The sequence below is a fragment of the Ixodes scapularis genome, unplaced genomic scaffold (genome assembly GCF_016920785.2).
Source record: "Ixodes scapularis isolate PalLabHiFi unplaced genomic scaffold, ASM1692078v2 PGA_scaffold12__126_contigs__length_90152505, whole genome shotgun sequence".
Classification (NCBI taxonomy): domain Eukaryota; kingdom Metazoa; phylum Arthropoda; class Arachnida; order Ixodida; family Ixodidae; genus Ixodes; species Ixodes scapularis.
In genome coordinates this window covers 67,639,097-67,661,318 of record NW_024609838.1, presented here as the reverse complement: position 1 = coordinate 67,661,318, position 22,222 = coordinate 67,639,097, and the positions used below count along the sequence as shown (strand labels likewise).

Here is a 22,222-nt window from a genome sequence, read left to right as displayed (position 1 = left end):
ACTGCATACCTGCTAAGGGGGCTCACAGGCATTTTTGTGCGGGCTACACGCCTTTCTGTGGCGCCTGCGCTTACGAGCGCAAATAAATACCAATACCTCGTCTGAATGTTTCAACCCACCTAGGCCCACACGGGCATGAAGCAGTCTCTCACCACGAACGGTGGCTCTTTCGTCATCGTATCAAGTGAAACAGGAGTTGGCTCGACCGTTGTAGGACTAAGGAAAGCATATTTAGAAAGCTGTAAAAATATTTACAAATGTAAAAATGAACTTGAGTCCTACTCAGTTTGTGTGGGCTTGATTTTCCGGTTCTCGTCACTGGTCTTGTCACTGTCCCGAAGCTCTGGCAAACCAGCTCTTCACCTGCTTAGTCGTCGAATCCAGATGCTCCAACAGTGGCACGTGGATTCAACCTTTTGGGCACCAACCAATCTTGAAATGGCCATGCCTCAGGTGCCTGTCAGAAGTGAAGATAGTTGGGAGGGTTTCTTCGAGTCACTCCCAAGAGTTGCTCCTACTGGTTGCCGGTTAATTATCATTCCAGCTTCTCGTCATCAGGTGCCCTGGGTCGCTGCCGAGAATTCCTGCAAGGGCCTCCGGTCACTGCAGAGTTTTCCGGCTGTCGCTGAAACAGTCATCTGGATGATCGCTGAGATTGACTTGCACAAGACACGCCAGACTCCGTTGTTCAACCCTTGCCACTAGCTGCTCGCTCCCGGTTGGTTCACCCTTCCTCTTAGAGGCTGGATCCCCTTCACCAGAATTTAGTACCGCTAAATTTCTCATGTGGCATGTTATGCTATCTGTACACAGTTTCCCAGTCACATTACTTTGTAGCTCTCAAATAATGATGTTCTGTGTGTGTGTTTAGACAGTTAGAATTTAGTCAGCCTCAGTGGGCATCTGATGTCTCAGCTATAGGTGAGAGATCACAATAAAAATAGTTTGCGACGCTTTTAATTAAGAACAAAAGTCATTGAGCTAGCATTAACTAATGCAATCGACTGCACACGCCACAGACCACTGGCACAGACTAAATGGACGTGTTAACGCTGCAGTGCGCGCAAATTTTCATTCACGTCTCCCACACTTCCAAAGTTTTGTGATTTCTTCGTGTCATTGTTTTTATAGTCTAAAGTATCTCCATGCAAGGAAACTTGTCGTAGTGAAGAATTCTAGTTGTGAATTTGATGAAGGTGATACTGTTGAACTGCCAAGCTGCGTACTCCTGCATACAGCATGACTCTCATTTGCTCTAATGACTTGTAATGTGGTGGTTGATAAAGCAGACTGAACCGAAACAGTTGCGCACAAACCTATTTATTTAGAACAGAGCATGAACTGCTAGTGGCACACGCCCAAGGAACTGCCCACGATAGCAGCAGACTTCGCCCAACTTCAAGATATGTCAGAGGGGTCTTCCGCACCACAGAAGACTGCAATGTTGAATTTTACGGTCGGGAGTTTCGCAGAGTTGCGTAGGATTGTTTGTGAAATATTTATACATGCTTATATGGGATATTCCCTCTTGGACTGACCTCTAACCAGCTGCCAATCTCGTGTCTTATTTGATTAACTTGTCTAGTGTTATTGACAAATGTTAACGTGCTAATAACATAATGTATAACAAGAAGGCAAGCACTTATAAGACAAAGACAGGTCAAAAACATGTTTTCAGATGTCCTGTCATTGTTGCTTTTCTTTTATTTCTGTATCTAGTATTCTCGAAAAGAGTTGGGCACACCTCCATCTTTATTATAAAATGGTGCCGCTGTAGGAACAACTACCAAAGCTGTTGCAGTTCTTGTGAGATACTTAAAATCTGTAGTTTCCTCCTGGCTGGTCCTTTTTTTTTTCCAATTTAGCTCATTAATCTATGTTGACTGCATGCATATTGAAACAATAATAATAGTCTTTATTAATCAAAATCAACAGTACAAAATGTCAGGTCTGCCGAAGCCGGTTAGGGCTTGTGTGGCGCGACCTGGCAGTGGAAGCACATTCTTCACAATAAAAGAAATTAACACAGAAACTAGCGACTAGTACTCAAAATTTAGAATGCTTATTTCTATTATTACACAGTCTCTTGACATTCTTTTTATGGTGATGTTTCGATTTGGAAAGAAATATAGAGTCTGGTAACACGTTGCATATTTTGGGAACATAAAATGCTCTAATGCTTTCCCCATAGCGACTATATATACGTGGGACTTCAAAGTGAGTATTGTACCTTGTTATGCGTGGTGCAGTTGTGTGACTTACAAAACCCCTGTTCCAAAACTAGTGCTGAACGACAGTTTTGTGAAAAAAGCGAATAAAAACAAGGTAACTGAAGTGGGGCGAAGATATTGTTACTTGAACATAGCGATAAATTGTAGGACACACTGTTCAACATCCCCTTCAAAATACCATCGAACCGATCGTGCTATTGCAAAAGTGAGTAATGCCAGATCTGAGCACACAATAGGCCAGAGAATGCATTATCAACTTCCTCACTGCAAACGGAAGAAACATTTTTATAAATTGTAAAGATGGTATGAAACACTTTGGAGACTCTTCTCAACAAAAGCCATATATGTATTCCATGATAAATCGAAATCAAAAAAGATACCAAGATACTTCACATATGCAAATTAAATAGGCAACCTTGCTTCCATATTTCAATATATCTAATCGTCCCGCAGGCATGGAGCAGCATTCTTAACTCAACATGCAGTGACATGGAGCATGCAGGCATGGATACTAAGTAGTACTACACGCATAACTGAATTCAAAATTTGCCTTTGAGTGAAAAAGGAATTAGCTGCACCATTGTCTAATTGTTGAGTGGGCACGGGAGCTTAGTCACAACCGTCACGCTGATACCACAATGTTTTCCTTGTTACAGCTTCCGCTTCTGTGCATCTTTCTCGGCTTCCCATCGCCGTCCACAACACCACGGATTGCTACAGTGTCATCTCGTCATCTGCTAGTCATCTACGGGTGCCGTTTCTACCGCCAGCGACATGGGCAAGCTATCAGCACCTCTGCACAATCCCAGGTCCTGGAGCAGATATGACGTCAACGGGCTACGCAGTGACGCCCCTTCTTCCTGTGTACAGAACCCCGGCGCTTACCGCCGGCTCGTCAGTGCGCACGGGAGCTTGGTCACGACCGTCACGGCTGATACCACAATGTTTTCCTTGTTACAGGTTTGTAAACGCTATTCTTTACATTCTAAGAGGTCTAACAACCTGTACCTTGTAGTGCTCCCGTGCCCAAGGGTGCTTTATTACATGGCGTGCGAGGGTGCCAGAGTTATTTTGTCTTTGTTAACGCAGTCTGGTGATGTTGAGTCTAACCCTGGCCTGAAGACTGTCCCGGACACTGTCCCGGAGTCTCAGTTGGATAAAATCTGGGCGGTACTAGTGAAAATTGAGGAGAATTCCAAGAGACTTAGGGAGGGTCAGATGTCAGAACTCTTCTTGATAAGCAAACCCAGTTGGAAAACTCCTTATCAACCATCAACACTAAGATTGCCGGAATTGAGAACGAGCTTCAGTCACTTTCTGAAACTAAGGCCGAAGTGTGTAGCATTTGCGGTGCTCTTGCCGATCAGGCAACAGTAAGAGCCTCGCTCCTCACTCGGAGTGACGACCTAGAAAATCGTTCCCGTCGTTGCAACTTGCTTTTCCAAGGTATTCCCGACACGCGCGGTGAGTCATCGTCATTGTCGGAATATAAAGTTCTTGAATTCACAGAAGAAAAGTTTGGCATATCTTTAGCAAGTTCTGATATCGAACGTGCTCATAGAATTGGCAACTTTCAAGAAAGAAAAATCCGAACAATTATAACTTGTTTTGCGTCATTTAAAACCAAAAGCGAAATACTACAGAGCAGTTTTCGGCTGAAGGGTAGCTTGTTTTCACTATCGGAAGACTTCTGCGAAAATACTCGTGCTGCACGCCATAACCTCGTCACTTGTGCTAAACGTCAATCTTTGCCTTTTAAACTTCGACTAAACAAACTTCACATTGGCCCTAAGACTTTAATATACAATGCCCAGTCAGATAGTGTAATAGAGCTTATGAGATAGGGGAACGTGAGGAGTGTTCTTACTGATGCGGCTAAATCACGGAGTGTCACAAGTGTTCTTTACGCAAACATACGTAGCATATTACCTAAGCGTGATGATTTGCCTTTAGTGATAAGTTCATGTGATGCTCATGTTTGTCTTGCTGTCAGAAATGTGGCTTAATCCTGACACTAATGATAATGAAATATTACCGGATCATCCTCATTTCAACATCTACCGGTCTGACAGAGCAAATCGACGGGGAGGAGGGGTTCTTATTGCTGTTAACAAAACTATTCCATGTCATATCGTGTCGATCCAAAGTGTCCTTGAGATAGTTTGGGTTTCCATAAAATGTTGCTAAGGCTCTATGTTGCTCGGTTTTTGCTACCGTCCACCCAACGCTTCACGTGACTTTTGTGATTGCCTCCGTGATGATTTGTCTTTTTTGGCAGCACATACCGCAGAATACCGTGCATCTGCCCATTCCACATTAAGCGTTGATAGCGAAATTTCTAAGGTACAAAAAAAAATGTGCACAGTACATTCATACGTAAAGTTGACGATCGGACAAGCTCCCATCCCCCATTTTTTCGCGATTATCTCTAAATTTCGAGTGGGCGCTTGCCCGGTATTTTACGTTAGTAAAACTACTTTTATGGTGATTTTAACCTTCCAGGTATTGAATGGAATACGCCGACGCCAACCAGCTCTGGCGAAACGAATGTAAGCCGAGATTTTATTGACTTGTGCCTTTCCTTTAATCTCTCCCTAGTAGTATCTTTTCCTACACGAGTCACAGACAGCAGTTCAAATGTGCTTGATTTAATCCTTACTACTGATCCTCATCTAGTTAAGTCATTGTCTCCTATAGATGGCATTAGTAACCACAAAGTGCTACACTGTTTTATTGATACTAAGCCACAGAGGTCGGTGTTTTTTCCTGAACAAATTTGTTTGTATCACAGGGGCAACTACAACATGATTAATCGCCAGCTCTCGGATTACTTTGTCTCTTTTAACGAGAACTTTTATAACTACAATGACTGTAGTTGCTGACTAACGCGCCCGATATTGCAACTACAACGACATATTAGTTCCAAAGCGAGCAGCGCTCACTCACTGGGGCACCGCCATGTTTCCCCGCATCCCTACCGAGCCAGTCACATGATCTCAAAATCCCTCTCCTAGGTACTGCGGCTAATTTTAGCCGCGGTTAGTGCTTCGAGCAAACGGGCCCTGGTGATGAAATATTGAGTAGTGATTGTACCAAAATACTTGACACTATTTTCCGATATTTTCACTGTATCTACACCCATCGTTCAGACCCCCCTCGTTCCAACAACAAATTTTTTCCCAATGGATCCTATTTTCATAGACTTTTGACGGTATAGTAAGCATTGTAGAATCCCTTAAGATGTCTTCTTCATGTGGTATAGGTGATATCAACACCAAACTTCTAAACAACACCAAAATCTCATCAGTGCTTTTTCTTACTTAAATTTTTCAGCAGTCTCTGGAGACTGGTATGGTACCCTCCGATTGGAAAATTGGAAAGGTCATTCCACTCCACAAATCTGGAAGTAAAATGTTTCCACTCAACTTTTTCGAATTGTTCCCCAAATCAGACAGATTTCTGTCGAAGATGTTTACTTTCAAGTCATTATCCATTGACTTTGGACCGGAGACAGCCCAGCTAGCGAAGCGGTTTGTTAACATCACCCGCAGCATCGCTACCTACAAGACGCATATTGACTTCACGAGGGCCTGCCAGGACTTGCACGTGATTCCCAAAAGCCTCCGTCTCAAGCGCCTCGTACACACCCAGGAGGGAAACAAGATCTTGGCACAGGCGGAGCACCGGTTGGTAAGCGCCAGGATTCACGAGTGCCACTCCATCCTAAGGAGAAAAGAACTGGACCTGTACTTCACGCGTCGGCAGCTCGAACATCGCATCCCCGGTGTGCTTCCGTCGTTGCAGTCGTTCGCTTCCAGCATCGCCTCCGCTACTAGAGAAAAACGACAGGCATCTCAAGAAGAGAAGCTTTCTAAGCTAAGGAAAAAAGACCCGGAAAGGGGAGGCGCTGACACCGCCAGTTTTGTCACGAACCTGTCTTCAAGACAACTCTCCCCCTGCGAGATTATAAGTCTTGGCAAAAGGCCACGGCTTCAACATGACCACGACCCGGCCCCCTCTACCAAAAATGATTGCCGCTGTGGAAGACGGCATTGCGCGTCTAGACCCTAGCGTCCGAGAAGGCGTACGACTTAAAGCGATAGGCATCCTTTCAAAACCTCCGCCGAGGCAACGCCACAATCTATCTTGCGATGAAACTGCTGCGCTTCGGAAGCTCCGCGAAGATACAGAGATTGTGCTACTGCCGGCAGATAAAGGGAAATCTACCGTCGTCCTGGAACGGGAGGAGTACGAACAGAAGGCACGGGATCTTCTGGAAAGTCCGGCCTATGAAAAGCTTAAGAAAGATCCAACGTCCCAAATTCAGCGGAACATGAACAAGATGTTGTCCGACATTTTCAAGCAATATCCAGAGTCGAAAGCCCTTTACTTGCATCTCATCTGCAGGAATGGCTCTGCGCCAAGCTTCTACGGACTACCCAAGACCCACAAACCTAACATCCCCTTGAGACCTATCGTGGACTTTACGACCTCCTCGCTCCGAGCGCTGTCAAATTACCTACACCGGACTATAGCTCCCCTTGTTGGAAATACGCCGACACATGTGCTGAACACCGGCCACTTCGTGGAACGTGCCTCGCAAGTGAGACTCAGCGATGATGACACGATTGTGTCTTTCGACGTTGTGTCGCTCTTTACCAGCGTGCCAGTTCCCTTAGCAGTTGCTGCAGCCAGAGAGGTTCTCGAGAAAGACGAAACATTGGGCTCAAGAACCAGCCTCAGTGTTGATGAGCTATGCCGCCTTCTCGAGTTCTGCCTTGGCAGTACGTACTTCAGCTTCAAGGGTGAGCCTTTCAAACAAGTCAGCGGAACGGCAATGGGCGCTTCTATTTCGGTCACGACGGCAAACCTCACCATGGAAGTGGTTGAACAGAAAGCGCTTAGCACTTTCGCCAACAGGCCAAAAGAGTTCATGCGCTATGTAGATGATTGCTTTTGCATCGTGAAGAAATCAGAGGTGAACCACTTCCTCGCACACCTGAATTCCATAGAACCGGCCATCCAGTTCACTGTAGAACACGAGAGAGATGGAGTCTTGCCGTTCCTCGATGCTCTGGTGAAAAGGCAAGGAAAAAATTGGGTTGTGTGTATGTTTATACAGCCTAGAACTTGGTCTGCCTCACAGGGGCGACGAGTCTCCCAGCTGTAGATGAGAAATTTAGCCAGTGCGGTACAACCGCTAGCCTGGGGTCTTTAACGTGCACCACGCAGTAGTGATACACGACCGCACGCCGGTACGATGCTCATCCAGATCGAAACGGGCAGGGGTGGGGCTCGAACCCAGGATCCCTGGGTTCTGCAGCGCGAGCTTTCGCTCCACGTGCTCCGAGCTGGTGTGCGCTAGACCACTCGGCCACCGATCCCCCCAAAGGCAAGGAGACAAGCTGGGGTTCACGGTCTACAAGAAGCCAACACACACCGGACGCTACCTTGATTATGACTCGAACCACCCAACGAGTCACAAGACGTCGGTGGTCTCTACTCTCTTGTCCAGAGCAACGACCATCTGCTCGTCGGAAAGAGACAGAAGAAAGGAGAATCAGACCATACTTGCTGACCTCCAAAAAAAACGGCTATTCAAGGAGTTTCGTCCAACGCGTCGCCCGTCGACAGTGCTGCACGCGCAATAACCATGGATCATCGGGTGACACACAGCCCCGCCCCATCGCGCGCATTAGCGTCCCCTATGTAAAAGAGACGAGCGAGACACTGGCGCGCGTGCTCCGAAAAGAAGGGATTCAAGTGGCGCACAAGCCAGTGTCAGCATTAGGACGGCTCATGCCAAGGCCGAAAGATCGCCTCCCAAAAGAGAAAGCACAGGGCGTGGTCTACAAGATACCGTGTGCAGAGTGCCCCGCCGCCTACATCGGTGAAACTAAATCTTTTCCCGAACGCATGCGCCAGCACCAGAACGATGTGCGCAACTTCGATCGCGAGCGTAGCGCCGTCGCGGAACATTGCGAGGTGTTTGATCATCGGATCGACTTCGGAAAAGCACACGTGATAGACACGGAGCCACATATTCGAAGACGCCTGTTCTTGGAGTCGTGGCACATCCAGAATACACCGGGGAACATTAACAGGTCCCTCGGGGCCTTACCATCTATTTACGTCCATGGCCTGCGTCACGTTCAGAAAACATCACCTCGGTAGACGAAGAAGGAGAGGTCGAAGCTCGCGCTGTCCCATTCCATTTTTAGTCACCCCTGAAGAAGGAGTCAAGTCGACCCCGAAACGTTGGGAACTGTTGTTTCTAAACTTTTGGTTTGAGTTTTCTTTTTTTCGAACTACAGACCAATCTCACTTACCTGCAAAATTCTTGAGCACATCATCTACAAGCATCTTATCAGTTTCCTGGATTCTTGTGATTACTTCAACCCTGCACAGCACGGCTTCCACAAGCAACTTTCATGTGATACCCAGCTGCTGTTTCTCACTAACGACCTTTTTCAAAATCTCGACTCGGCTTTCCTATTAAAGGAGCTGTGCAACGATATTCAATTGGAATGTTTTTCTCTCTACACGAGCTTACTGGCACACCTGGGACTCAAGGATACTCACACGCAACGCCACTGGCCAAGAAACTCCTTTGTTGCGGTGTAATTTCAAGGAGAAAAGCGATCATTTTCATTCAATCTCTCCTTTGCAAAATTTGATGACGTAACTCGGGGATCGCAGTACACCCAAGTGACGATATTTGAATGCAGTTCATAGATTGAACCCGAGCATTGCGTGGGCACTCGACTTGGGCTCGTGACAATTGCTAGCTCGAGAAGCATTCGGGTTGTGACCCGTGTCCAATCGCTGCAACGACGACAACAGCCGAGCCATAACAATGTCTGGAACTCAGCGCGTGTCCTGCGCTTTGCCAACCCCAGCGCGTGGCTATGATCAACACTGGCGGCATATAATCGGCTCCAGATCACGTGGCCGCTTGTTCTGGATGCGAGTTGAGGGGGTGAACGCTGCTCGTTTTTCTTAAATTTTTTTCTGGGACTTCTATTGCGTGGGGTGAAAAACGAACGCGTGTTTCATAGGTCATTAACGTTAGGGATTCGTTTTAAGCGGTATTTGTGCACAGTACAAAAATTGTTGCACAGCTCCTTTAATGCTGTCTTCCCTTATTTCGCCAAGGCTTGCGACAAGGTCCCTCACAATCGCCTTCTGTTCAAACTCTCTTCCTTAAAATTAGATCCTCTCGTTCTAAAGTGGATTGAGTCTTTTCTTAGCTACCGTCCTCAATTTGTTTTCGCAAACGACTCGCCTTCCTCCTTAGCTCCAGTCTCCTCCGGCGTCCCGCAAGGCTGTGCATTTGGCCCTTTACTCTTTCTAATCTATATTAATAATCTGCAACTTTAACTTCCTTCTTCAATTCGCCTTTTTGTAGAAGATTGCGTTATTTATAGACTAATAAAATCTCCCGACGACAACCTGCTACTCCAAAACGACATTAACAAAATTGCCGACTGGTGCCGTACTTGGCAAATGTCCCTAAATATTAATAAATGCATGCATGTTTCACGCGCTCGTCCTCCCCCCACGTAACAACATTAACACTAAATGACACCGTCCTCCAGGCCACTCCCAAATATAAATATCTTGGTGTTTATTTAACTAATAATTTATCCTGGAATAATAATGTTAATAAGATCATATCCTCAGCTAATCGCTTTTGCTGCTCGATTATTTTAGCCAATGAAAGAACATTTATAGGAAGATGACGAATGCCACAATGTTGCACTTTTGATGCTGTTTGATTGGTTCCCTTGGCTTGTAGCATCGGCTGTGGTTTTCTCGTCAATCACGCTGGCCGCTTGAAGCGTTGGCTTGTTAATTGCAGACATGATAAAAATTTCCAGACAATGTCGGTGATGTGTGCAAGGAAACTTCGCAAAATATTAGGATGGTAAAGAATGCGCCACGACAGAACCAGGGTCTTGTAGCCCTGATGAGATCACTTGATTATCATATCTGGCACACGCCTCTGTGCCTTGGCCTACACAGTACCGTTGCATTTGCGCTGCTCGCGTACACTTACAGCACCTTTCACCATAGTGCAAGCATTGAGCTTAACTGCTTTCAACCGGAGTGTTAGGAGCAGCGGCTGACGTGTGGAAGTGCCTGGGTTATTGCAATAGGGTCGCAAGTTATGCGCAGTACAGTGGTGCGATTGACCAGTAAATTTTTAGGACCTTTGGTAGCAGCCAAAAGTCCATCATGGAGCAGCAAAAAGTACTTTTGGAGTACAAGCCGCACTTCATTTTTGTTCATACCACTGTTAATATTTTGCTAAAGGGGTAGTGCAATGATTTTAGCGTTGAAAGAATTCGCAATTTGCCTTTTTTTATATTGTTTATCCAAGCACAAGTGACCAAAATTGTGTCACTTTGCCTTGCAAAACTGCTATTCCGGTGCGTAATTGCAAAGAAGAAAACAAAATATTTGCCTATCTGCAGCCGCTTGTGCTGGTTGACGGAACGGATGTGTGACATACTCTGGGGGATACGCGGAAGTCAACAAAACCTGCCCAAACCGGTGCTACACTTGCCGCCACCCCCGTCGCGAACCGTCTTTTTGTGTCGATCACTTGCTGCGACCTTTGACGATGCTAATCCTTTAAAAGTCTATAATTGCGGAGGAAGCAGCTGGGGTCTCTGAAATGAGAACCCAAGAGTATGTCACTCTAAAGGCGATGTGGATAGTTGAGAGGCATTTTGATCTTCGATTTGTTTCATCCTTTTACATGAAAACTAGCACTCGCAATAAAATACGGTTTTCTGTTCTTCGTTCCATGGGTGACACATTAATTTCTGTAGTTAATTGGCCAAAGTTTGAAAATCGTTGCACCGCCCCTTTAAGATTTCTGTGTTAGCCTATTCAACTAAAAAATGTGCATGCTTTGCCTTCACAGAACTAGCTGTTTAGTTGCACAGGGAACCACTTGGCATGGCAACAAGATCCTGATTGATGAAGGTATCAAATAAAATGTAAACAAAATAGTATATTTTACTAAAATAATGTTAGAATAATCTTGAACACACAAACTGATGTTTCATTCAGGTTCTAAAGGTTATTACAGCTTCTAGAACTTGAATGAAACATCAATTTCGTGTGCTCAAGATTATTTTTAAAGGGGCATTGACACCCTAAAGGTCGTTTTTTTTTTTTTTGTGTGTGTCTAAAACGATGCAAGTTGTAGTCATAAACATGCAAAAAAATACACCATCGCAAAAAGTTTTCCCACGCACACGCGCGGCTTTATATTTTTACCCCTTTTCTCTTCCACTTCTCACCTTCTCGCCGGTTTTGATTTCTGACGTCAAAAATCATGAAATTAAGAATCTTCATAGGTGACATTTCTATAACATTTAAAAATGGCTATGGTAATGCATGCCTTTTAACGCAATTCCTAACACACTACGGCCCTTCTTTTTGAAATACCAAAAAATCGGAATCCGGTATGATGTTGCCTCCTGGATTTGTATGCTCCCTCAAAAAACATGGAGGCGCTCGACACAGATAGCAGAGGATGATCGGTTAGTCGCGGAATCGGACGATGTGGTGTATCTGAGGTGCCTGACGACCTCTCAGATTTGGAAAAAAGGGAATCGTCAAACGGTCAAAGCAACTGGGTTTGGAGTCTGTTCGATTGTGATTCGACTGAGGCAGGCTTTCAGACGTCAAGCGTTGTCTGCTCGCAGCGATAGGCAGGCGGCACCGCGAGCACATTGGAAATCAAACCGGTTTTTCCTAATAAACCAGCGACCTTTCTCTCCCGCTCCTCACCTCCTTGTTCAGGTCGTGGTGGCAACGTTGTGGTTTGGAGTGGAGGCATGAAAGAAAGTCGACTTGCAGGACTCCGCAGTATTTGATGTCACCGCACTGGCGTGGATCGAGCGGAAACTTCAAATTCGGCATTTGAAAAGCGTTTTTTTTACTTCACAAATACCGAATTCCCAAGTTTCGAATTTTCAGGGTATGTCCGGGCATAACTTTCAATCGTTTCGGATTAAAAAAAAAAGTTTTTATGTGTCAGTGGGGCACTGACACATAAAAATCATATTTTTTTAGAAATCCTTATTTTAGATTACAAAAAATACTTTTTCATTAAATGATGAAAATTAGTAAATGTTTTATGTAGAACTTTATAATAACAGAGGTCTGCATGTGAACGATAGGTGTGCCTTCCTAAAGCAATCCAGCCAAAGTTGTTCAGGTTATCCCATGATGTAAGATAATATTCTTCAGGTGAGGACAGCGCGCTCCTCGCGCAGTCGAAATAAAGAGTGAAAAGCAAATAAAGTTTGCTTTTCACTCTCTTTCTCTTTCTCACTATGATTTCAAGCGGCGCCGGCAGATGGCTTGTCGACCCGTGGGCACGTACAAGACGGCTTGTGCCACCTCATGCTTCACACGTGCAGAGCTCCAGCGAGGTTGTCGCACTTGCAGAAAGACCACGGTGTACCGAGGTGTCATGGCAATGAGATAGTTTTTTTTCGCTCTCGCACAGTTTCACCGTTTGGCCGCCGGCGACACTGTTCCTTTGGCACCCTTTCTATTCATATTTGAAAAGGTAATAAGCAACACACTTCAATATCAGAGGAACCCTCAGTCGTTATCAAAGATGAACTTATCTAGTGATGCAATTACTTCTTTTTCTTATTTTTACCTAATGTGCTATCAGATGTTAATGTTTGTTCCCCAAGTGTCATTGGCTGGTCCAAACCAATATTTTGCCTGCTAAAGAATGAGCTCCATGAGGTCAAATGCTTTTTGCATCACAGAGTTCTGAAAAAAGCATGCGGGAAAAGCAGTGTCGCTGTCATCGCAGCATCCCAACTCCTGGCTGCCGAAGGTTCCATGGACCGTCAAGCTGGAGAGCGACCTGCTGCAGAACGGGCGTCTGCCTGTCCACCACCGCCAGGATCCCGGCCGGCAACATGACACTTCCATGACGTCATCATTTGGAAATCAAGGAACCACTTTTTTTGGAGACATGGTAAACATACTAGTCAAGGACGCTTTCTAGCCATCATGGTATCGCTATATATGAAAAAAAATTGAGGTAGCTTTCCCCTGCAAGTTTTCTTTCTCTAAAGCCTCAGGGCAATCAAGTTTGGTGTCACATGAGCTCAAAATGTTTGCAACACTTGGAAGGATCTTCTGCCTGCCTGCTAGTGGGGCTGTTTACGCATCTCTTTGAAGTTGTTGATTCATGCGCTTTTGGTCTGTCGTGGTCGAGATAAGATTGATTGAGCTGCATAGGTTTATTCTAGCGTAGCAATAAAGGCAGGTGTGAGTCGTGCAGTGTATGGTCGCGATTTGGTGGAGAGAGGGTCCGCGTGCGGAAGCGGCAGGCAAAGTCCAGGGTCACTCGGCGGCTGTGGCAATGATGATGACGGCGGTGGCGATGATGATGATATCCCAACACCTCCCCCACTTTGGAAGAACAACACTCACACTTCCCCAAAGCGGTCAGGTGGACGACTCATACGTCCGCTCCTTGTGGCGGTAGGTGCCACGGCCTGTTGCAGGTGTCCTCTTGTTCCCTGTGTAGTGCCGGTCATTGTCTGCACAACGTAGGAACGGAGTTGAGGCGCTGGCTCTAGAGTGTGGCCGCAAGATGCTGCTCCCGTCAGAATTCTGACCGCAGTTCCAGGTGGAAGGGTGTCAAGCTCACGTATTCTGCGGCGCCCGTCATAGTGTTGCCGCATCTTCTCCTTGCATAAGGCATTTCTGGAGCGAAAGTCAGTTGTGTCCCTGCGAGGTTGGAGAGAATCTGGTTTTACTGGCACGTTTGCATGCAGTCTTCGTCCCATGACCTGGAGCGTAACCTTCGATTCCCGGGGTCGCATGCTGGGCCAGCAGTGCCTTGTGTATGTCTGTCGATTGCCCAAGGAGTTGCTGAGCAGTTTGGACTGTCCTCTCGGCTTCCCCGTTGCTCTGTGGGTAGTATGGGCTTGACATTGATTGAGTCACTCCCCATTCCTTTAGAAACACTGCGAATTCGCGTGAGGCGAATTGCAGTCGGTTGTCTGTTCGGAGAATTTTCGGCGCCCCATACCACGCGAACATTGGGTCCAGGATGGCGGTGATGTCCCTGGTTGTCGTCTGCATCAGAGGTTCCAGCTCGAAGAACCTTGAATAGTAATCGACAGCAATCAAGTAGTTACTGCCTTCGTGGACGAAAAGGTCCGTGCCGATGAGTTCCCATGGGTAGTTTGGCAGTGGAGTCGTCAAAAACAGAAGTTGACCTGGTTTCCAGTGTCCTTGACAAACGGGGCACTTTCGGATGAGGCTGTTGATGCCCAATGCCTGGCCACCAGACTGATTCTCGTGCTCTGGCGCGGCATTTGGACACCTTGGTGACCTGTGTGAAGCTTCTCCAGGATTTTGAAGCGTAAGGCTTCTGGTATGACGAGCCGATTGCCCTTGAACAACAGTCAGTCTAGTACAGCTAGTCCGCCGGCGACTTCGTAGAATTGGCGGACTCCTTGGAAAAAGCGTCATTTTATCCGGCCATGTCCCAAGGATATACTCGATTACTCTCTTCGTTACCGGGTCGGTCTGCAGCTTGTTTTTGATGCAGTCTTGCATTTCTTGGGAGGCTGGAAGCTGTTCTAGCATGAGGAGCTCATACTCTCTGGTGTTGAGTTCCTTTGTACGAGAGACTGTGTCGAGCAACGGCTTGCGTGAGAGCACGTCGGCTCTGTACATCGCTTTTCCTGGAACGTGACCTATGGTGTAGTCATATTGGAACAGGCGCATTCGGAATCGCTGCAGTCGTGGGCTCAGCTTGTCGAGTCGCTTTGTTGTCATGAGGAAAACCAGTGGTTTGTCTTAAAGGGACACTGACACCCCCCAAAATTTTTTTTATTTTTTGCCAGGCGCTTCATTATGGTGTCGGAGGACTACCCAATTAATATTTTGCAACAGAGTAGCATATTTTTTTAATAAAGCCAAAAGACGCAACTGTTCGAAACCCGACGGAGGTCGGAGAAGTGGAGAGAAGAGAGTGAAGGGCGGAAGTCACGTGGCCACACCCAACCGTGCGTTTCTTTTTTCTCCTCTTCGGTAGCACACGACACGACATGCGGCGTGCGGGAACTGCTCGCCGTGCGATTCTTTTGCAGTTATGTTTGTTCCGCTCGTTGTTATGTACTCCAAGATGAGTTGTTTTGTACATTGAGGAGTTGGAGATGAGTAGTGAGTGCCCGTGGTGAATTTCCATGATCGGCTCTGAAAAGAATACACCCAAGATGTTGCGTGAAGAGCTTGCTCACATGTCCTGCATCCGAAAAAAAGTGGCATTGTGCGTCAGAGTTTCCGAAAGATCGACGGGATCGGGACCAATGGCTGGCTGCAATTCCTGTAGAACATATACGGGCACCTCGGAAAGCGGACGCTACTGACTTATATATAGTTTTGTTTAACCCGAGACTGGGGTATTTCGGAAAAGGGACGAGAAGAAAAGAGGCCACAAGGAGGCGACGTCTCATATATGCTCCTTGCATTTTGTGGAAAGTGATTACATTGAGTTCACAGGTGTCAAAACGGAAATCCCATACCATTTAATTCAGCGAAGTATCGTCCACAACATTTGTTTGCTATTTTTTTGTTTGCTATTTTTTTGTTTGCTTCTTCAGTGATGATTGTAAAAAAAAAAGAAAAAGATATGTAAACATCAGAAAATGTTCGAAAAAAAAAAATAGAGTTGCACGGGGGATCGAACCCAGACCTACCGCGTGTGAACCGGACGCCCTTCCCACTGAGCTACTGGGGCATCTCTTTAATGGTGGATCTCTTTCCTTAGTAATAATTTAGCCGGTAAACTGAGTTGGAATGTTTGCTGTTGATTTTTCTCTAGCAAAAGCACTCCCGGGTCGAAGTCAGGAAGCACCACGCTTTGGGGACATTCGCACCTAGTAAAGAAATCGTACGCGTGCATATTCAACTCGAAGTAGACACGTCGTGCTTGACGTTAGCGCGAGCGATGTCTTCAGCCACGAGAGGGGAGCGACGGCTCGGCGACGTCTTCGTGCAAATCGGCTTGGTGGCCGGGCGTGTCGTACGGGATGAGTACCAATTCTTTTGATCAGTCCCAAATTTCTTTTTTAACAGTAGACAGAATTCGCCGGTACTGCGAACGACAGTTCTGAAATAGTGGTCCCACGCCCGTCGTCCGCTGCCATCGCCGTCCCCGCGAGTCCCACGATACGCGAAACGACAAACGCACAGAATGCTTCCGGTTGTCTGTGGAACTTTTTTTTTTCAATCAATGTATTTGCAGCTTTTTAGAAGCCACAAAAAATGGGTTTCATATTTTTTTCTATTTTTAATATCGAGTGTGTGCCTCCAGTGACCCACGACTTTGACTAAATTTGGTGGTCGCATCGATACCTTAGAAAACGGTTTGTGACCGCGAAGAAGAGAGTGAGCGAGACTCGAACCGGCCAGTTCTTGATCGGCGGTTTTCGGGCGGAAAGAAACCAAATTTCGAGCCGCAAATTCTGTTCTGGGTAGTTGAGCTCTCTTATGTCACGTACAACTAAAAACCTCGGCGAGCATAAATACCCCGTCAGTGTCCCTTTAACTAGGTTTGCGTCGTGCTCAGCCAGTGTTTTCCCCCAGACGATTATATTGTCTTGCAGGCAAGCTTGCAGGCAAGACCAGGTACTTGTTGAGCTCGCTGTAGTCTACGCAAATGCGCAGTTCGCCATTTGCTTTTTCTGCGACGACCATCGAAGCGCACCACTCTGTGGCCTCGGAGACGCACTCCATAACTTGGAGCTTTAGCATCTTGGAAAGCTCATTCTTCACAGGTGGTAGGTACCCTGTGAAGAATGAGCTGGATAAGAGCCTACCTCACCAGCACTGAGATCACAAACAATAAATAGCTGGTGGATGTTCTTTAAAAGTTTTGTGAACCATACTTTGTTGAATAATAAGCGATGTGACGAAAATTGCCGAATGTTATAAAGCTCGGAGATATGCGCCATCTATCGTGTGGCAAACGAAGCAAGCGAAAGATCAGACTGCGCTTGCGCATAGCCGCCTGTCTGCTGAAAAACATGACGTCTGTGGTGATGATCGACGTGGTCAGCGTGGTGGAAGATCATCGTTCTGGGTAGAGCGCTGTCCTTGACTGAATTCTCGTCACGTGTCATGATGACCCAACACGACCTAGAAGGGAAGATCCATCTACTTGTGCGGCGATGTTGTGGCGGCACCCTCAAGACAGCAGAAACGCTCGTTCCATCGTCTTTGTTTACTTCGACTACAGTGGTGCTTTATTAGCATTGGTCTCCTTGAGCACCGCCCGGATTTTTTTGCGCATTCCATGCATTTGCTCAAGTTCAAGATATTACTTGTGCGTACCATATTTAAAAGCGTGTACGGATTTACATTTTGAGGCATTTTCATCACCCGAGAAAAGTCATTAGTATTAGAATTTCTCAACCCTCGCAACGTCTATGTGATAACTAGGGGTGTCGCGAACTTTCGTCGAACCAGATTTTCAGGTCGAACTTTCGGGGTTCGACTGTGTCGAACCGGTTCGACGAACCCCCGAACTTTTCACCAGATTCGACCGGTTCGACTTTGCGGACAGTGTGGCCAGACCTTGATAGATGCATGTCTAGGTTTGGAGAATTTATTTTTATGCAAATTGTTATTTTATTTTATGAACAGTTGGAATTAAAAGAAACCACTTCTAATCACTAAAGACGTTAATAACTTAATTTTGTTTGTACTGTATTAACTGAAATAACCAACCAGCGGTGCCCTTAATTCATCCTTTAGCCATTACCATCCAATCCGAAGCCAACTGGCCAGCCTGTCGCGCATGCGCACACGAGTCGAACCTCAATACAAGGTTCGTCGAAATTTCCATGAAAAGTTCGAAAAAGTCGAACCAGGTCGAACTCGAACCTCGGCCGGTTCGCGACACCCCTAGTGATAACGAAATCATATTTCTACGTTGCAATGATGTGATTGGCCTAAGCCGTTTTGGAGCACCTTTTGGAGCAGCCAAAACAGTGTTTCGGAGCAGCAAAAGTGGATTTTGGAGCAGATAATCTTAGAAAAAATAAATATATTTGTTTCAAGTTCTCGACAAACGAAGGACACTTTGCTCGCCGCAGTAAACATATTATATAGTCAAGTTAGTTGTTGAAAGACTTGAAAGTTAAAGTCTTTCAACATGTAACTGAAATGCCAATGACATGAAACATTTTGCAATGCTTCAGTAAAATGATACATATATATATGTGCCTGCTATAGGTGAATAAGAACCAAACTACATCTATTAAGATTTATTTTAAAATGACCATCTTAGTATTAAATATCACAGCATTACGCTGACTAGTTATATATTAAATAGAAGCAGTTTCTAACTGTCGATACACGCGATCACTGCAGTGCAATGCGAAATTGTCGCGCAAGCGGAGATAGCTGTTCGATCGAAACCATGCCACTCCGCTCCGTCGTCACCTTGTTCCCAAAATGGTACACAAAATGTAACTGTCCAGCATACAACCAAAATCAGCCCAGCCGCACGTGCTTGTCAGAGCGGCTGGCGAGGGACAAGCTAAACACACACAAAAAAAGAAACTGAGCACATTGATGTAAAGACATCACAAGTTAGGGTCAAAAAGTTTTCGGAGCACTTTGTGAAAGGACTGAAATCGAGACAAACAAGCGTGCTGTGCGAGTTCAGTGTAACAGACATTGCCTTATTTGCTTTAGCTCACTTCTCTTCATTAACTCTTTCGCGGCAGATTTTTCACGTACCGGGGTCCCCCTCGGAAAAAAGCTTACCGAGAGAAACCTAGGTAAACAGTACTTCGACACAGCAGTCTTTGATCTAGAGGGATTTTTGTGGTAGCGTATTAAACAAGAACAGGAATGTTGATGAACATTTGGGCAGTCCTTACGTTCCAGTTTAGAAAGCGCCATAGCTGCAGCGACGTGGCGACGTCAAGACGCGACCACGGCGACTGGCAGGCACGGACCAAATATAGTTTTCTCACGGCCGTTGCTTTCAGGAGAAAGGGCTTGAGCTCACAAATTAACTCCCGCCGCGCAAAAACGTGGTTTCGTTTCACAGCATGACGAGATGGCCAGTGCCCAGCACGCTAGTGTCGGGGCGTCCGCGCACAGTACTCAGTTTAGTTTCGGTTTTAAAAGGCGAGCAAAATTGGTTCTTTGGCGCAGGCTTGGCGCAGATTACCTATATTTTGAAAAAATGTAGCAGGTTTAGTTCCTTGGCGCAATTGACGCAGCATTCACATCACTGACATTGCTATATCTCTGCTCCGATTACACTGTCTTTTGCAATCATAGAAAAGGCGTGTGATGAGATTTGTACTATAAGTCGTGATTGTCCAAGACTGTGTACTGCAACTTTTTCATTTTTCATCCACTCTGCCCTGCCATGCTATACAATAAAGTTTTAGAATAATGCTTCTCTGCCGCAGTGCACATCCCGAGCATATCACACTTGCAATGCCACCAAGATACAATAATGATTTTTATTGCACACAAGAAACGTAACTTAAGAGAAGTTTCTGCTCCAGAGTAACATTTGTTTAAACATAAAATATGCAAGCAATCAACCTATTATGCCCACTTGCGTCGCCTCGCCAAGAGATGACTTGTATAGTGACCCTTGCCAAGAAATGTTTGTGCATCGCAAGCAAGTTGCCGGCGGTTGTTGCCCACCTCGCTGGGTCTTCCAGACCATTTATGACCTGCATCTCTTATGACGTGCACCTCCCTTATGGTGTATTCGCACGAGAGATCTTTATCCCCGGAGAAAGCCGAGACGTGATAGAGCTGAGAAGGAGGAGAAAGCGGTGAAAATCCAAGCGAGCATTCGCACGACGGAGTTGCATATATTTGGGTCGCCGGAGTCTTTCTTTTCGCAAACCTGTTGGCGACTTTCGGGGGCTCATTGAACAAAAAGCAGGGGAAAAAATTAACAAAATACACTCCACACTTCAAGCCCGCTGGCGACTTTTGGGGGCTCATCCAACAAAAAGGCAGGCAAAAAATAGCAAAGAAAAGGCACCCCACACTTTAAAGCTGTTCCTCATTACCCCTCCCTAAAAGCAGGGGGACAAAAGAGGGGGCATACCAACGGAACGCGGATATTCTGTAGGCCTGTCACAGATTCTCCTCGGGACCCCGCGAGTATGCCGCGAGCTCAAGGGATCAACGAACATTTGTGATGCGGAGCACGTGACCTTTAAACTCAACGACGTTTATCCTTCTCCTCAGGAAGAAACTCTGTCGTGCGAATACACCATTAGGAGCGCAATGTTGTCCTGTATGGAAAATCATACTTCCAAGAAACGTTTGCATTCCTCCAAGGAGAATTCATTACGCACAAAAAGTTGGCTAAAGCCAATTCAGGCAGTTAGAAAATTGTGGCTACCGGGACCGTGGTTGCTGCAGCTGCCAAGAGCATGGCCTCGGCGGCAGCACCAGTCGTGATCGTGGGAGCCACAATTTCCCAACTGCTTGCTTTAGCTACCTTCTCGTACATCACAAATCCTCCTTGGAAAAGTGCAAAAACTGCTCATGCATGCAAGTTCCAAAAATAAACACCTGCAAGACACAGTATTTGGTGCATGTGCAGCAACAACAATGCTATTCTAATACTCCCTATTGCACAGAGGTGTGGACCGACACGTGTTGCACCTGAAACATTACTTTGAGTCCCGAGGGTCCTTTGCAGGTCTGGAAAGATGCAGCCACTAACCTGCACCCGCAATGACTACCCGGCTGGCATACACCTGTTCCTATTCTTTTTGGCACACTCCTTCACAGAGGAGATGACCCCACCCTCTTGCAAAGGGTTGGTTTACTTTGTGAGCGCCTGTAAACTTTCATCATATTGTTCTTTAGCAGACCCGATATTTCTTCCTGTACATCAGTGTCTTGGCACCTCCCTCTCAGATGGAATGCCATGGAAGATCGGCATCTGGAGGAACGCCTGGCTCTATGCAACAAAGTGGAGTGCCTGCTGCTCTGCCCAACCGCGCCGGCACCCCTCACCACTTCCAGCTCACCGCTGACTGGGCGAACTCCACGACTCAAGCCAGCCAGCCTGTCACCGCCTGGCCTCTTGAAGTAGCAGAGGGCCCTTCCAGTGTTTTACCCTGTCCGGCCAGACCTCTTGAGGGACCACCCTCCTCAACATGGACATTTAAAGGACTGCTAAAAACCACAAAATCAATACTTTTTTTTTTCAAACACTTCACGAGGGCATAAGTGTTCCTACTATCCCAAGCCAAACTCCTCATTTTTTTTTATTTATGGTGAGGGCATAGTTTAGGAATTTAAAGATGTCTCAAATTGCATGTATGTCAAGTTATTAATAAATTCATGAAATATGTTATGATGATTGCTAACGCACTTCACTGCTGCTTTCGGAATATAGAAGTGTGAGTAACAAGGCATGCTGGGGCCTCCCCTCCCCCTCATACAGCATTCTGACATGGTCAAAAAACGCGTGACCAGCGCACTGCAAAGTAATTGTATGATTGGCCGGTTGGAAGGTGACACACCCATAGTTGATGAGGCAAAAAGAGAAACGACACTTCCTTTCTGAAGTATTGCAAGGCGACCAGGAGTGCAGAATTTTGCTATCAATGTTATTATTTTAAACAAATTTCAAGTCTGGGTTTTTAAAGAAAAATAAATAAAAACTGTCTACTTTGCAAATACACCATTCCCTAGCAGAGGTCGCATTTTAGTTCGCTCACCCTCACAGCCACACTCACCTAAGCCCCTCCCTCACCCTCATAGCTACACTCACCTTCAGCCCCTCACTGAACCTCACGCACTCACCGCCCTCACACACTCGTTCCCCTCACGCACTCGTGGCCCTCACGCCACTCAGGCCCGCTTCAGATGCCAGAATATCGTCCAGAAATTCGACGTCGCCACACAGGCCGCCTGCATTC

At 46.2% G+C, this 22,222-nt stretch overlaps 1 long non-coding RNA gene across 2 annotated transcripts; it reads left to right on the top strand.

The window, feature by feature from the left end:
- The first annotated feature begins 201 nt into the window (after positions 1 to 201).
- Positions 202 to 21,499, top strand: LOC120843324. 2 transcript variants are annotated; one of them, XR_006077590.1, is made up of 5 exons: positions 202 to 718; positions 2,888 to 3,191; positions 11,186 to 11,225; positions 13,037 to 13,251; positions 21,213 to 21,499. It is a non-coding gene; the product is annotated as an uncharacterized LOC120843324 (long non-coding RNA). The 2 variants fall into 2 exon arrangements; XR_006077589.1 differs by having other exon boundaries at positions 11,164 to 11,225.
- The last annotated feature ends 723 nt before the right edge of the window (positions 21,500 to 22,222 follow it).